We start from the raw sequence: 17283 nt of genomic DNA, 5'->3' as shown, positions 1-17283 counted from the left end.
CCATCCTGGCTAATAGCCATTGATGGACCTATCCTCCATGAACTTATCTAGCTCTTATTGGAACCCTGTTATAGTTTTGGTCTTCACAACATCCCCTGGCAAAGAGTTCCACAGTGAAAGAAATGTTATTTTATTTTTTTAAAATCTGCTGCCTATAAATTTCATTGGGTGACCCCTAGTTCTTGTGTTATGTGACGGAGTAAATAACATTTCCTTATTCAATTTTTTCACACCATTCATGATTTTATAGACCTCTGTCATATTCCCCCTTTGTCATCTCTTTTCCAAGCTGAAAAGTCCCAGTCTTTTTAATCTCTCTCTATACGGTAGGTGTTCCAGACCCCTCATCATTTCTGTTGCTCTTCTCTGTACCTTTTCCAAATCCAATATATCTTTTTTTGAGATGGGGTGACCAAATCTGCATGCAGTATTCAATGAGCGTACCATGGATTTATATAGAGGTGATATGATATTTTCCATCTTATTAGCTATCCCCTTCCTAATGATTCCCACTATTCTGTTAGCTTTTTTGATTGTCAATGCACATTGAGTGGATGTTTTCAGAGAAATATCCACAATGATTCCAAGATCTCTTTCTTGATGGGCAACAGCTAATTTAGACTCCATCATTTTGTATGCATAGTTGGGCTTGTATTTTGCCATGTGCATTACTTTGCATTTATCAACACTGAATTTCATCTGCCATTGTGTTGCCCAGTCACCCAATTTTGTGAGCTCTCTTTGTAACCATTTTCAGTCTGCTTTGGACTTAACTATCTTGAGTAATTTTGTATCATTGGCAAATTTTGCCACCTCACTGTTTACCCTTTTTTTCCAGATCATTTATGAATATGTTGAACAGCACCAGTCCCAATACAGAGCCCTGTGGGATACCACTATTTACCTCTCTCCACTCTGACCCTTTATTCCTACCCTTTGTTTCCTATCTTTTAACTGGAGTGCCTGGCAATGCTTTCAGGATCATCTAACGATCCTTAATTTAATGACAAGGCTTTTGTTATCTTAATCACCCTGCTTCTGTTTATAAACAAACTCCCTGCCGCAAAGGCGGAAGCTGGGAGCAGTACAGAATTCATCACATATCACACTCAAGATGTGATGCAATTAAGAGCTCCCAGCTGAGGTAGGGCATGCACTGTGAGGAGACCTCGGGTACAAAACTCAGAGGGGGCCTAGAGCTGTCCCCTGCCCACCCTAAATGACGCTCCTGGTCTTCATTTAAGATCCAAGACTGCTGAGGTTCACATCAGGCTTTGAGCTGCTCTGGCTCCAGGCCTGCCGACAGGGGAGGGCAAAGAGGGCAATTGGCCAGGGGCCCGGGTGATTTAAAAGGCTTCCTGCCCGCCCTCGCTCCACACCGCTCCTGGAAGCGGCCGGCATGTCCCTGTGGCCCCTAGGGAGGGAGTCTCCGTGCACTGCACCTGCCCTGAGTGCTGACTCCACACTGGCCAATGGGAGCTGCGGGGGCAGTGCCCGCAGGCAGCAGCGCGCGGAGACCCTCTGGGCCCTCCGCCTAGGAGCTGCTGCCAGAGGGGTGTGCCAGTTGCTTGTGGGAGCCGCCTGAGGTAAGCACCGACCCCCTGACCCACTCCTGCACCCCTGCCCCAGCCCAGAGCCCACACCCCCTCCTGCACCCCTGTCCCAGCCCAGAGCCTGCACTCTCTCCTGCACCCAAACTCCCTTCCAGAGCCCACACCCCCTCCTGCACCCCAGCCCCAACCTAGAGCCCTCACCCAAACTCCCTCCCAGAGCCTGCACCCCAACCCTCTGCCTCAGTCTGGTGAAAGCGAGTGAGGGTGGGGGAGAGTGAGCAATTGAGGAGGAAGTGGGGATGGAGTGAGCAGGGGGTGGGTCTCAAAGAAGGGGTGGGTCTCAAAGAAGGGGCGTGGTCTCGGGTCAAGGGTCTTTGGGTTTGCACGATTAGGCAGTTGGTAACCGTACTGGGCAGGCATGTGGAAGCCCTGGCCGTGCGGGAAGAGTGCGCCCAGCAGCGCAGCTGGCAGCTTGTTGGACACCAGCCAGCAGAGGCGCAGCACCGCCCAAATGTCAGGCGGACCACGTCTGCATGGGCGTGGCTTGTGCGTGTGTGGGGGCCCAGAATTGCTGTCGGCAGGCTTGTCTGGCTCCATCCAAAGTCCTCATTCTGGCAAGTAAAGCCAGGCTCTTCCGTCTGTGGCAAAGCCTGTCTCCATGACTAAGATGTGCTTCTTGTTTTAGGGGGCTTTGTGCAATGCTCCCGAAACACTTAAAGCCGTGGGGGATCAGTCTTGTGTAGATTTAAAGGCAGTCCCAAACCTGGGTGACTCCCTGTACAGTATAAGTGAGATTTCTTTGTGCTACTCTCCCAAACTTACCCATATAGACCGACACTCACGGCCTGGCACAGTGGAGATGCATAGAAGTAGCAGATGCTATTGACAGTATGCAAGAGCGTAACAGACACATCTCAGCAGCAGGCACATCCATTGCCAACCTGGCAAACAAGGGATCATGCTCTGATCCTCCACCTGGCAGCACTTTGCAGCTCAAATTGCAGTCTTCTGAAAAAAACCCAGGAGTACTTGTGGCACCTTAGAGACTAACCAATTTGTTAGAGCATAAGCTTTCGTGGGCTACAGCCCACTTCATCGGATGCATTGAATGGAACATATAGTAAGAAGACAGATATATATGTACATACAGAGAAGGTGGAATTTGCCATACAAACTGTAAAAGGCTAAGTAATTAAGATGAGCTATTATCTTCTGAAGGGAGAGCTGCTGGGAGGCTAATGCTGGCCCTTCTCTCTTCTGAGCCCTGTTTGGTGTTTGCCATCACTAATAAAAATGTTCCCTTTCTTGGATACAACGGCTCATGGGACTCCCAACTTTACATGCCCCAACAGGAGCAGGCAGGCTAATCCGCAAATAGAAAGGGTCTTGGCTAACTTCACTTCCTAGACACCAGAGAGGCTGCCATAGGGAACCAGTAGGAAATCTCCTCGGCAGGCCTCAGCAGACAAGGACCTGTAGATAATGTAGGGAAGCAATGACTGCACTTCCTGTCTCCAGCAGAAAACCTCCTTGTGAGTTCTTGGCAGACTGCCAGAAGCTGTGAAAAGCCGAGGAGAGAATATTGGTCCCAGTCATTGTAACACAACATCAAACTTTATTCCAGTACAGGCCACAGTCCTACGTACACATCCTCACTCTGTCTAAGGGCAGGTCTACGCTACCACTTTAGTTGATCTAACTTACATCGCTCAGGGGTGTGAAAAAGACACCCCCCTGAGCGATACGAGTTACAGCGACCTAAGCGCTGTCCATACCCGTGCTGTATCAGCGGAGATGCTCTCCCGCCAGCATAGCTTCCGCCTCTCATGGAGGGGGAGTAATTACGCCGACGGGAGAGCGCTCTCCTGTGGGCATAGAGTGTCCTCACCAGACACGCTGCAGCGGCACAGCTGCATTGATGCAGCTGTGCCAATGTAGCGTTTCCAGTGTAGACCTGCCCTCGGTATTATCCTTATGATTCTCTGTACTACAGTCGTTCCTATAGATCCCAGCTGAGATCCTGGGCCCATTGTGCTGGGCACTGTACATACACATAGTAAAAGACACCCTGTCCTGAAGAGCTTGTAATCTAAATAGACAAGTGAAGTAGGGGGAGGGGAAACTGAGGCACTTGGAGGTGACTTACCCGAGGGGACACAGCCAGTCAGTGGCAGGGTCAGAATTAGGACCCAGGTCTCCTGAGTCCCACTTCTCTGCCCCATCCACTGGGCCATGGTATCTGTCCATGGTGCCCATGTCAGTTTAATTAATCAGGGTTACTTACATCATGGATTTTTTTTTTAAATTTAATACCATGTTAGCAAAACACACACACACACACACACACACACACACACACAAAAGGGAGTAAATTACACAGTGTGGGCTGAGGGTATTTTTATCTTTGCTCTTTGGACCTAATCACCTTGGTGTTTAGACTGGCATTGTTTGCAATAGACTGTTGCAATAAGGCAAGAGTCCCCTTTATTTGCTCTAGGAAAAGAGCTGTTGATGGCTTTGGCAGACATGAACTCTGACCTCCTCCTGTTCATTATCCACGTTCCACCTCTTCCCCTCCCCCTCTGCTGGCTGATGTTCCAGCAGACAGAAGTCACTGACGCAGAAATGTACATTTCCAGGGGTCAATAAGCCCCAAGCCACAGCACAATCAAAGCAACAGGATTATAGGGTGATACTAAACAGTAAACCACACAGCACTGACTCCTGGCAAGCTACAGAGGAAAAGTATTGGTACCAGGTCATGTGCTGCACATCTGCAATGCAAATTAATTATCATCTATCCAGACATATATCAAATGATCAAAGCTCCACCTGCCAGGAATGACTAGGAATTTGTGGCAGGTCCTGAAATTCACAGCGCAGCAGGAGACGTCGGGATTCATTAGGAACTGCAGCAGCTCTAGGCCCCAAGGCAGTGGAAATGAGAGAAGTGCGGTAACAGCAAGTTGGAGCATTAATAGGTCAGCCAGTGAGGAGGGCTGCAAGGTGGCGACCTTGCAGAGGTTCTTGTCTGAGACCCAGCAAACCTCATTGCTCTAGTGCGACTCTGAGCACCTTCTCTCTTCTGTCCCTTCCAGAGCCCAAAGGGAGATGGTGATGAGGAGGAGGAAGGAGGATCTCATGAGGTCCCAGTGTCAACATTCATCATGCTCTTTGCAATGAGAGCCTGAAACTTTCCAGCGCTGAACATTTCTGTGTCTCATCTACCACCACACCCTGAAATCAAATTCACAGCTAGGTGAACCAGGCACTGTACAAACATGTCAGAGCTGCCTCCGCCCCCTTCTCTCCCGCTCTCTCTTGCCTTCTCCTTTCTCTCTCAAGTTTCTCGGAGAGTCAACGGATTCCAGCGTGAGAATATTTCCACCTCACCACTGGTTCCGGAGCAGTGAGAAATCTGGGGTAAGCTTCAGATCGCAGGTCTGGGGACGGTCACTGGGTTTGCTTTCTGTATTTAAAACAACAACATTCTAATGGCTGCTGTTTCATGTGATTTGTTTCCTCTGTTTACAGAGGACTGGGTTTGTCAGTTTAAACTAACCTCTCAGTGGCTGTGCTTCTATGGGTTAACCCCTTCTCTTCGGAGCTGCATTTTCAATCTTAGCAGTGCCAAGAATGCATGTGCTGAGCTCTTTTGTGTTGGCAATACCACTTTAGGGCAATGTGAGAGGAAAGCAGTGGGGTTTGTGGAGCTTTTCCCTTCAGGTCTGGTTCTGGAAGGGAACGAAAACTGGGAGCTGGGCTCCTTTGGGAAGGAATTTACTCCATCTTTGCTCCTATAGCCCAGCAACACCGTCCACCAATCGGGTTTGCTGGATGGCAGTGGTAGTTTCCCTGTAGCCCTTTTTCTTCTCAGAATTGTCCTCTACTGGCATTCTCACAGTGGGACAGTCAGTGAGATCTCCTTTCTTTCACCTCCCCATCCCCTTTAGACAAGCAAGAATGTGTCTCTCTTACGGGGACGTGGCATTTGGGACCTGTTAGTGTAAGCTGTCAACAACGTGGAGCATGGAAAGAAAATGCCTTGCTGGACTTGGCAGTTGGTGAGGAAGGTTAAAGTCACCCCTGATGATGCTTGAGAAAGCAGACAGCCCATGTCAGGAACATGCCTACTGGCTCTCTGTATGCAAGATGTAACAATATCTCCAGGGAGCCCCTTATATCTGCAGGGACCCTCACCATATCTATCAGAGATACTTATTGATTCACCAGCTAAAACCCCTCATGCCCATATCCCTGCATTTCTTCCTTGCTATGTCAGCTAAGACCCTTTCAGCACAGCTGCTGACATATTGTGTTGTATATCTGAAGTATCAGGAAACTGGCTAACTTCATACTGTTTGAAAACCATTTGTCAAATTTACATTGGCAATGTACACACAATCTCTTTTAACCAAGTGATCTCTCTCACACACGCGCGCGCACACACACATGGAGAAGGTAGGTCTGTGTGGCAATTGTCCAGTAATATTTACTGATCCATTTCTCCTCTTGTTTGCCAGGATATTAAATGACTTAATCTACTGGAGGACCGAACAGTGAAGTAGTCTGAGAAGAAGAAGAGAAGCACATAGCTGGTAAGTGAGTACTCAAAGGTGGGGCTTGGGAATATGTACAAAATGAGGCATTTGCTGAAAAGATAAAAGGCCAATCCCCCTTTCTGAAGCCCATCCTAAGACAATGCCCAGTGCAGCTGAATCCCTAAATTGCTGCTTGTGAAAGGGGTGCTGCTGTACTGGCACTGTATAAATTTCTCTCCCCTAAGCAGTCAAGTCATTAATCATGTGGTAAGACTGTGTATTGATGCTCACATTGTCCAGCATATTGATATGTATGAACAATGGCTTATAAATAAGCTAATAGTAAATAGAGCTGGTCAACTAGTATAAAGACCTGTTTGTGATATTAGCAACTGGGCTTCAAAGCAGCCTGTAAGTGCCCCTCTGTGGTGTGCTGCCTGTGACCATTCATGTGAAAAACACTTTGTGTGTAAGAACATTCATGAGAGAGAATCTGGGGCCCAGTAGGTGAGATTCAGTTAACTGAGAAACAAAATTTGTTTTGTGACTAAACAAAATTCCTTCCAGAGGAAAGCGTATGTACTTGGTAAAAGTTCAGCATCCTACCATGGAAAAGAAACAACAGCATGCGAGCTGGGTGACCAGTCCCAAACGTCAAATAACGAATTCTCAGTATCCGTTCCTAAATGGAGATTTGCTGTGAACAGTTTGTGAACAACGCACAGGTCAAATATGTTTGTCAAAACTATTTGATGTGTTTGTAAAAATCACAATCGGTTCAAAGACAATTCATGAGCAGCGAGAGAGGGCTAAATACGTCGAGTAAACTGTTTGAAACAATTAGACAGATTAGCTCTAATTGTAAGTAAAAATGCATTCCACATACTGCAATTTCCACAGTATGCATCCGATGAAGTGAGCTGTAGCTCACGAAAGCTCATGCTCAAATAAATTGGTTAGTCTCTAAGGTGCCACAAGTCCTCCTTTTCTTTTTGCGAATACAGACTAACACGGCTGTTACTCTGAAACCCGGCATTTAACTACATACATCCCATTCCCCTGGATCATACAATATTTTATTTTCAGACCTAGACTCCATGATTTTTGTTCCTGATAATCAAGGTTTATCCATCTTTGTAGAAGGATGGTATCTAAGGCCCCATGTCACCATAACGCTCCCTTGGTCTGGCTCAGACATAATGCCCTGGGAATCCAGTTAACACTCCTCTTCAGTCAGTGACAGAATCTCTGGTGGTTAACATAAGATGCTACCCTCGTCAGCCCCAGAGGTTAGGGGAGAGCACATTTATCATCACAGCAATTTCAGACCCTGCCAGATCAGGATCTAAACCATGGGACCAATTCTCCACTCTATCACATCACTTTTGCTCCTGTGCATTTCTGTTAATATGAATGGGTTATACCAATGCTGTCAACATTTGTTAACCTTTATGCTGAAATGTTCCCAATTAATACTGAGTTGTTAAACATAAAGGTCCAAGAAAACCCAGGTTGGTTTTCAAATTCAAGCTTCTAGGTTGGTTTCAGAAAAACTGTTTAGTAGGATCACTAGGCAACACTTTGAATGATACAACCAAACTTTATTAAAAAGTAGGGTGACCATATTTCCCTCTGCTGAATATGGGACACCTGGTAAAATTACTCTGATTGCCATTGAACTCACTTGAATACATCAGAACTATGCAGTACAAATGTTAAAATTAACATGAAGTTGACTGAGCCCCCATTAAAAAGAGATACTGCATAGTTAGATTCTTTTTACTTACCTTCTTATCTTTAAGGCTTTAGGGTTCACACAGGGAGGGGTGACACACACACCTCCTCCCCCTCCACGGGGAGAGGTGACACACACACTCCCGTACACCTCTCTCACACGGGGGGGTGGGGGGGGGGAAGGGTCACCAACCCGAACTTCTCTGCCCAGCGCTCTCTGCCCTCCATGCCTGGCTGGGCCCCTGGGATGGACCTGCCTCTCCTGGTACATGGCATTGCATCTTCCCAAGGCAACATGGTGCGGGGGGGGGGGGGGAATGAAGGCCTCCAAATTCTACCACCGTTTACAGCAGAATGTGGCCAGCAGCAGCCTTTTGGCACTGTTCAGGAGGGAAGGGATGGGAGCTGCTTCCAGCCGCAGGGGAGGAGGAGAGGAGGAAGGGATGACCTGGCCTGTGTCTTTGCAGAGCTCATCTCTTCTTCTCCCCCGTCCCCCTCCGGCTGGAAACAGCTTGTTCCTTCCTGCCCGTACAGTGTCGAAAGGCAGCTAACACCTCCAGGCTGCTGCTGGCCACCGACATAACCCAGCTGCCTCCTGTTGCCACCACCTCCCCACTGGCTACAGGAAGGAAGGAAGGGGCAGGAAGGGGTTAAGCCCTAAGGCTGCATTGTGCACCAGGGCTCAGGGAACCTGACTGCAGGAACTTCAGAAAATGGGCCAGAGAGGTGGCTCAGTAGGGAAGGGTGCCTAGGGGATGGAGCAGCCCCGCGCTCCCTTGGGCAGGACCCAGGGCAGGGGAAGGGGGGTGAAGAGGGTGCTAAGCTCCTGCCCCAGGGCTGCTGTGGAGTCAGCAGGTTCGGGGTGTGAACAGGCTGGAAATCACTTCCCCTACCCCACTCCAGAGCTTAGCTGAAGGGCGGAGAGGCTCCCCCGTACCAGTGCTGTGCGGGGCTTTGGCACATGCAAGGCTTGGCTCCCCCTGGCCAACATCCCAGGCTGGAGGGTGTTGGGCTTTCCCAGGGTGCCGGCCCAGCCAGAGGCAGTGGGGGAAGGAAGGAGCCTGCCAGCCAGGCCGCTGGTGAGCTGAGCGCTCTGACCAGAGGCTGGTTCCCTGCACAGCTCTGGGAGCGGGACACGCCCCGCCAGGGGGTTATGAAGGAACAGCGGGGCTGGGGTGTAGAGGCAAAGGACCAAAGCAGGGAGAGGACAGCAAGAGGGGGAGCAAGTAAAGGGCTGATGGGTGGGCAACAGAGGCAACACGTAATGGCTGCTGCCTAGCACCTGCCCATTCTCACCAGCCACCAGAGCTCGCAGTGTGCAGCCAATGCTGGCCAGAAACAGGATGCAGGGCAGGGCCCTGCTAGCTGAGAGCTGACTTGGGGTGTGGGCTGCGCTGATGGACCAGCATGAGGAGCGGCCGACCCTGCGTGCTGCATCTTCACCCCGCCACCAGCCTTGCACACCCACCCCCATCGTCGGCCACTGGACACCCCCTCCACTCACTGCTGGCATAATGGTATCCTTTGGATGCCAACTGCAGCTCTCCCTTGCAATTTAGCAAAACTACTCCTTTTATACTCTGTTATAGTACTCATTAACATTAAACTGTCCTTTACCATAATTCTATTTCTTCCACCTTCTTATTGGCTCTTTACACTGCACATTATTTAAATTGACATCTGCACCAATGTCCTTCGCATACTAGCAATATAGATAACATTTTAATAAACCATTCACAATTTTCATAAACACTTATTAAAAACGTTGCTTAAACCAGTTATCATCCAAACATAATGGTAACAAAGCCCTGGGTCATGTCCTTGCTAACTCTTACTTTCCCATAACACACTGTCTCCAACTTATCTTTGCCTTTTCTCACACTAGGAACTTCAATTTCCCCTACTCCTCTACACCTAGGGTTTGGACCCACGTTAGCCTAACTTCTCCTTCGCTTCTTAATCCAAACTATCCTTTTGGTTACAGTGTAAACCAGGTGTAATGGAGGGGAGAATCAGGCCATATCCGTTTAACGTAGCTCTTGTACGGTATCTAAAGGGCAAACTCAGGTTCCTGGGTGGCAGCATGTTTGTTGGTGCTACATTGCTGAATTAACCCTTGAGCAGTATTGATATTACTTTTGTTTTTAGATTGATTGCCTTGGTCTTACATAAGAGTCAAACATTAACATAGTTGGATAAAATAAAAATCCAGGCTTCTGTTCCCTTCAAAACCCTTTATAAGAAATGTGTCTTCTCCCTATATATGATGATGTTGTTGCCCTTACAAATCAGAGGCTCCTCCCATTCCCATCCCTTCTATAGCCTAAGAACTGGGTGACAAAATAACCGATACCTGAGAGGAGGTGTGGTCTGAATTGTGGCTGCAGGGTCATTTTAGTGTAGTGGGTACAGCAGGGGGCTGGGGATCAGTCAGGGTCTAGGTTCTAAGCTCAGTTTATATGACTCACTGTATGGTTTGGGTAGGGTTGCCAATTTTCTAGTCACACAAAAAAAACCTAGACCCGCCCCTTCCCTGAGGCCCCCGTCCCCCACTCACTACATTCCCTCTCCCTCGGTGGCTCCCTCTCCTCCACCCTCACTCATTTTCGCTGGGCTGGGGCAGGGGTTGGGGTGCAGGAGCGGGGTGAGGACTCCAGCTGGGGGTGTGGGTTCTGGGGTGGGGCCGGAAATGAGGGGCTTGGGGTGCAGCAGGAGGCTCCAGGCTGGGGGGTGGAGCAGGGGGATTTGGAGTGCGGGAGGAGGCTGCAGGTTGAGGCAGGGGGTTGGGGCTTCGGGTTGGGGCGTGGGCTTACCTCGGGCAGCTCCCAGTCAGTGGTACAGTGCGGGGGCTAAGGCAGACTGCCTGCCTGTCCTGGCACCACACGGTGCGTGCCCCGGAAGCAGCCAGCAGGTCCGGGTCCTAGGCGGAGGGGAGGGGGCACGGGCAGGAGGCTCCACACACTGCTCTCATCCGCAGGCATCACCACCACCCCAGCTCCCACTGGCCAATGAGAGTGCGGAGCCAGTGCTCAGGGGCGGAGGGGGGGCCTGTGGACCCCCCGCACCTAGGAGACAGACCTGCTGACTGCTTCTGGGGCGCAGTGTGGTTTCAGCCAGGACAGGTAGGGACTAACCTGCCTTAGCGCTGCAGCACCGCTGACCGGACTTTTAACTGTCTGGTCGGTGGTGCTGACCGGAGCCGCCAGGGTCCCTTTTCGACTGGGCATGCCAGTCAAAAACCAGACACCTGGTCACCCTAGGTTTGGGGTAAGTCACTTTACAGCTCTGTGCCTCAGTTCTCCATCTGTAAAATGGGGATAATACAATTGACCAGTGTCACAGGCTGGTGGCAGGTTTAGTGTTTTCATAAAGCACTTTGAACTGCGTGACTGCAAAGCATGCGTTATTACCTACTTTATGACAAGTGGGGAATCAACTTGTCTTTATTATTGTTTGGAAGTAGTTAAAATTGTCTCCAAAACCTTGCTAGCCTAGCTGCTGGTGTCATCATGATCAGGTGGCACGCTCCTGCCATCTCAGCACATTTCCACCACATTGCTAAGGCACGCATCCTGAGGCCGAGTCTTCATTGTGTGGGCAGTTACATCTGGGCACAGTGAGTGTAAAATGCTACCATTTTGATTTGGTAGCATTTTTCACCCCCTTTGCACAGATGTAGATGACTTCACAAGGTGCAGGACAAATGGAGAATCAGGGCTTGGGATCTTCCTGCCCTTATATAGTGAGTCCCAAGGAAGGGCAGGCTTAGCAAATGTCTCCACAGTGTCTTGAATTAATGAGCAGTCTGTTATGATGGCCAGTGGAGAGCATGTGAAAAAACGTGATTTTTTAAAAATGAAAACAATCCATCTTCATTTTTGGATGCACCTCAGGGAATCTACAGGTGGGCTGTGTGGTGCCTGGAGTGTCCACTGTGAATGGAATGGGACTGTGAATGTAGGGAAGTGTCCATCTGTGATTCGAGGCAAGTGAGAGAGGTGGCTGAAAGGTGCCCCCCTCTCAGCAGAGCGAACTGAGGGTGAGTCCTGTGGATCGATCTCTGAGGCTGGGAAAAGCAGTGCTGCTGCTGGTGTTACATTGGTATTTGCTAACCCTAATCCTCCAGTCGATCTAATAAGAGGAACAGAAAGGCTACGTCTACACAGGGATAAAAAACCTGTGGCAGGCCTGGGTCAGCTGACTGGGCTCGCGGTGCTCGGGCTCAGGGGCTAAAAAGTCGCTGTGTAAATGCAAGGGTTGAGAGTCCCAGAACTCAGCTCCAGCCTGAGCCTGAACGTCTACATCTACATCGTGATGTTTAGCCCTGCAGCGTGAGCCTGAGCTCAAAGGTCTCCACAGTGATTTGTAGCCCTGCAGCCCAAGCTCTTCCAGGCCGAGTCAGCTGACCTGCGCCAGTGCAGGTCTTCTATCCCTGTGTAGGTGTACCCAGTGAGGCTACTCTTCTAGATCTTGCAGCTAAAGTACTGGGCTGTGACTCAGGAGATCAAAGTTCAGTCCCTGGCTGTGCTACAGGCTTCCTGTGTGAACTTGAATAAGTCATTTAATCTCTGTCTCATCTGTACATGAAGATGACAGTAGTTCCCCTCCTCCCAACTTTTGTCAGTCAAATACAGCCTGATTATTTCATAAAGAAAGAAGCTGGCTAACGTTTGGGTTGTGATAGTATTAGATTTGCACAGTACAAAAGCTCCTTCCTTTTGAAGAGCTTTTATGTCATCAGATGTAAATTTGGCCCAGTATGTCTAAAAACCACAGAGGAGCATGACAATAAATACTGTTCACAATAAGCTCAGGAAAGACATATTTATTATGTGGCCTATTTTGCTCTTAATGGATGAGACAAGAAAAGAAAAAAACCAACAATTTAGTTTCATGGTCCTTCCCATCCTTTTGGTAAAAGCCATGTATCAAATGTTGGGAATTTGCATTTCCTTTCTCATCTGTCACAAAATAAACCCAGCAACATAACAGATAAGTCTCTCCTAATCTTATTTCTAACAGAATATTAATCTGTACGCCTGGGTATGTGTTCACACAGGATTTAGAGCATTACATCAGTCTGCAGTGCTGTTAGGTTGCATGGTGCACCCATCTTGCCAGACATGCAGCTTTATTATCAGAAAAAAATGTAGGACTTGAAACACTGAAAGTTATAGTGCAGCAGCAAACGTAATCTCTTCCTTTAGGGAAGCAAAGCACCCAAACCAACATTTCCAAAGCCCAGGGCCTCAGATCAAGGTGCAGAGAGGGATCACGGCAGGACACTGCACTCTCAGATCCCATTTCAAATATAGAATCATAGAAATGTAGGGTGGGAAGTGACCTCGAGAGGCTGTCTGGCCTCCTGCCATTAGCCCCCACCTTTTTCCCCTCCACCCACTCTTTACTAGTTGTTATTCCTGGCTGTATAAAGTTTCATTTAGATTTGAAAACTCTTAGGGAAGGAAACTGACAGTTTTGTTTGTCTGCAAAGTGCTATGAAGGTCTATGACATGGAGTAAATAATGATCATGTCAGGTCAGTAAACATTAGGATTCTATAGGGCTTGGAATGCAATAAAATACTTTGTGTGTATTATACATACCCAAACACATGGATAATTATCTAGTTAGCATACACCATACTTGAAATGTATTACACTGTTGTGACTTGCATCTCAGTGAGTTTTAATGGGGTTTTCCTTTTGTTTGGGGGGTTCTCTGGGATCCCTCCCTGTGCTCTCTGACTCCAATTTCAACTCCCCCCTCCCGCCCATCACAGTGACTCTGCCTGCAGCCTGGCTGGACTGGATGAACTCCCACAGCCCCTCTTTGTAGTCCTTCAACACTTTTCAGAGCAACAACTGAGGAGTCACTTGGGGACACTGGGTTGATACTTTTCCCCATCTAGTATCTAAGAGTGCTGTGTTCTTGGTCCAGGGAAGGCATGACCCACCAAGCTTGGGAGCAGAATGGTGATGCCCACAGGGTAGAACTTCTCAGCCAGATCGGTGTTTCAGTTGCCGTAAGAAATTGTTTTAAATAAAAAATAATCAAGTAAGCATCAGACACCCTGCTACCTATCTCTCTCACTCACGCTGAGAGAGAGAGAGAGTGTGTGTGTATACACATACGCACACATACAATGACAGTCATAGCTTATATACCTGCCCTATGCACCAGTGAAACTATAATTATATCAGGGAAGCTGATGAAATAACAAAGCACAAGAGCAAATTTGCTTTAGTATCTGAAATACTGTGTGATAACAAGGAACAATTCCTGCTACCATTTACTTCCTTCTTTCTTCTGACAGCTGATCATTTTCTATGCCCCTCTGTTTCTCTGATGTCTCCCAATCCCTCCTTCCAACTCTGATTTCCTTTCCTTCTTCCAACCTAATTCCCCCTTCCTCTCATCCGAGCCTAACCCTTCTCTCTGCTTGCCCCTCCTTTCCAGCTGATCCCTCCCACTGCTCTGAATCTGCCGTCTGTGATTTTTTTCTCCGGCTCGCTAGCAGATGTGACAGCTTTTGGAACTATATTATCTGTGAAAAGCTATATCTGGCGTTAAAAAATCTGACGTGGTTTCCCAGGCAGCAGAAATGGATCATTGAGAGAATTTAAATCTCCAGCTGCTTTTGTCTCAGGGTAGTGACTTTTATTATTTATGTTTATGACATTTCTACCAGTAGGGCTATCAGGAGTGAATGAAAAGACTAGAGTCTAGTAGATTACTATGGTGTCAGTGTCCTAGGATATGTATGGCAGATTAAGGGGATGTTGTCTAATAGTTTAAGGCTAAAGTGTAGGTTTTGTGTTTATTTAAAAAATCTAAGTCTTATATCATAAAAATATTCTTATTAATTTGTTTTTGGATAACAAAGGGCATGTTTTAGTTTTTCTTATTTAAACATTCTCCTGATGGAAACTCAAATATTCTAGCCAATACAGAAGAACAACAGGTGTAACTGACCACTCTCATTTCACTGCCCAAGCTGAGTAAAATGGAAAACCTAAAGGATTATTAAAGATGATGGGAATTTAGATACCTATTTTTAATATATGATTTTTTATCCTGACTGTGTTCATTTAAACTACAATCACCTGTCCAATATCAGACTGTATTTATAATCAAAGCAATCAATGTAAAGCAAATGTCATTGGAAACCCAGAGGTACACGTAGGTTTCCAGGGTTGGATGCATTTTATCATTATGATACTCATACTACTAGCCAAAAAGACACAAAGGCCAAATTTTCAGTCAGCTGCTGTAAATGTGACCATGAACTTAATAGATACATATTTCTGCATATGTGAACCATAATTTTGTCTATACCAATGCAGTAAGTTCTCTCTAAAGGATGATTTGCAGGCACAATTATCTAATGTGAATGCACCAATGTTTTGTTTATGTACATGCAAAGTGATATGCTGGGGTAGATCTACTTTTGAAACCTGGTTGAAAATTTGGCCCCAAATGGAAAAGTGAACATTTTAATTCAGTAATTCACACATAAAATCCAATCATACTGAATCATAAAGGAATGCAACTAGTTATTATTTATGGATTTATTTTTACAGCACCCCAAAGTGTGCTAGGGGCTTTACAAACAAATAGAAAGCCATTGTCCCTGCCCTGTAGATCTTACAGTATAATTAGGGCCCTACCAAATTCACGGCCCGTTTTGGTCAATTTCACCGTCATAAGGATTTAAAAAATAGTAAATTTCATGATTTCAGCTATTTAAATCTGAAATTTCATGATGTTATAATTGTTAGGGTCCTGACCCAAAAAGGAATAATGTGTGTGTGGGGGGGGGGTGGGTTTGCAAGGTTATTGTAGGGGGGGTTGCAGTACTGCTGACGGCGGCGCTGCCTTCAGAGCTGGGTGCCTGCCGAACGGCTGCCACTCTCCGGCCGCCCAGTTCTGAAGGCAGTGGAGAAGTAAGGGTGGCAATATTGAAACCCCCCTAAAATAACCTTGTGACCCCCCTGCAACTCCCTTTTGGGTCAGGACCCCCAATTTGAGAAACACTGGTCTCCCCTGTGAAATCTGTATAGTACAGGGTAAAAGCACACACAAGATCAGATTTCACGGTCCGTGACACGTTTTTCAGCTGTGAATTTGGTAGGGTCCAAAGTATAATTATGTATGGGATGCAATGAGGGAGGCTACAAAGAGTAGGGAGGGGGTAGATGAGGAAGAACAAGGGTTAAAACAATACGATCACTTGGTTACTCAGTTTAGGAATGTATGTTTCCATCCTCATGGCTCAGTGAAGAGGTTTTATTTAATAATTATTGACACACTTCTTGTCCCAGCAGAGAGTTGAGATTTAGAGCACTTTATCCAGTCCTTCCCACTTCCTGATTTATGTCAAATGTTGTGGAGCCTCTCTAGTAGCCTCACCTGTCCTCTGAACAGTGCCAAAACGAGTAGCTAGCAGGTCACTTCCCTTTTCAAGGAAATCTTCTGTGGTTCTTCTCCTTCAAGAATTGTCTCCACGATTATTTCTCATTATTTATTATCTGAATTGCGGTAGTATTTAGGAGCCCCAGTCATGGACCAGGACCCCACTGTGCTGGGTTCTATACAGATACAGAACAAAGACAATCACTGCGCCAGTGAGCTCACCGTTAGAGCATATGTGCCCTGGGTGCCATTGGAACTACCTCCAAAGCAGAGATGGTTCTGGCAGCGCACCCTCTCAGGTGCAGAAGTGTGGCCTCACAGTGCTTCTCTAAATGGGCTTTTATTTGTCTGGCTTTTCTCTACATTGCTTCTCTGTTTTTCAGATGGCATAATAAGTCTGGGGTCTCTTGTGAGCATTTTGATGCAGCACAGTAATGCTGTGTTTGCATTTGAAAAGTCCGTATAAATGCCCTGCTGTGATATACAGTGTAAGGCCCCGATCCTGCAAATGCTTAATGCACATGATTAACTTTACTACCGTAAGTTGATTGATTCCATCCCCTCCCTACTGTTTCAAGGGAACTGTGCATGGTAGTAAAGTTAAGCATGTGCATACGTTTTTGCAGGCTCCAGGCCCTAAGTACAGGAAATACAGCAGTATGTTAAATAATCACTTTTTAACCACTGTACACTGCTTTAAACTGTAGCTCTAAATGTAACAATGTGAATTATGTACAGCATTATACCATTAAGAGAGCATGATATTGAAGCATATAGCATGTAAGGAAAATATCACCAGAAATGTTTGTGTCTCTACTGTGAAACAAATTATTTTCACTATATTCACTGTTGTCTTTGACCCATGAAATACTTTTCCCTCAAAATAATCTAAAGCTGAGGTACTGGGAAGGGAGAAAGATCTTTCTGAAGTGTAAGAGCTTGGTGGGGGTCCAAAATCTGCTGTTGGGTAGAGGGAAAGATCAGGAAGTGTCTATGTACACCAGTGGTTCTGTACAGATAATACAATAGTGCATCCAGCAT

General features: G+C 47.1%; 1 protein-coding gene across 3 annotated transcripts in view; it reads left to right on the top strand.

Moving 5' to 3' along the window:
• PAK6 (p21 (RAC1) activated kinase 6) overlaps positions 1-17283 on the top strand; it is a 62187-nt gene that overhangs the window by 27351 nt on the left and 17553 nt on the right. For 2 of the 3 annotated variants that reach the window (XM_043549860.1, XM_027831506.3), the window contains exons 2-3: positions 4652-4976; positions 6077-6151. The gene's annotated coding sequence lies outside the window, so the exon portion shown is untranslated. The remainder of the gene's footprint in view (positions 1-4651; positions 4977-6076; positions 6152-17283) is intronic. The other variant, XM_027831508.3, reaches the window with a different exon arrangement.

Source organism: Chelonia mydas, chromosome 6, assembly GCF_015237465.2.
Source record: "Chelonia mydas isolate rCheMyd1 chromosome 6, rCheMyd1.pri.v2, whole genome shotgun sequence".
Lineage (NCBI taxonomy): Eukaryota > Metazoa > Chordata > Testudines > Cheloniidae > Chelonia > Chelonia mydas.
Note: the sequence above shows the minus strand (reverse complement) of the source record. Positions and strands in the feature narration are given on the sequence as shown.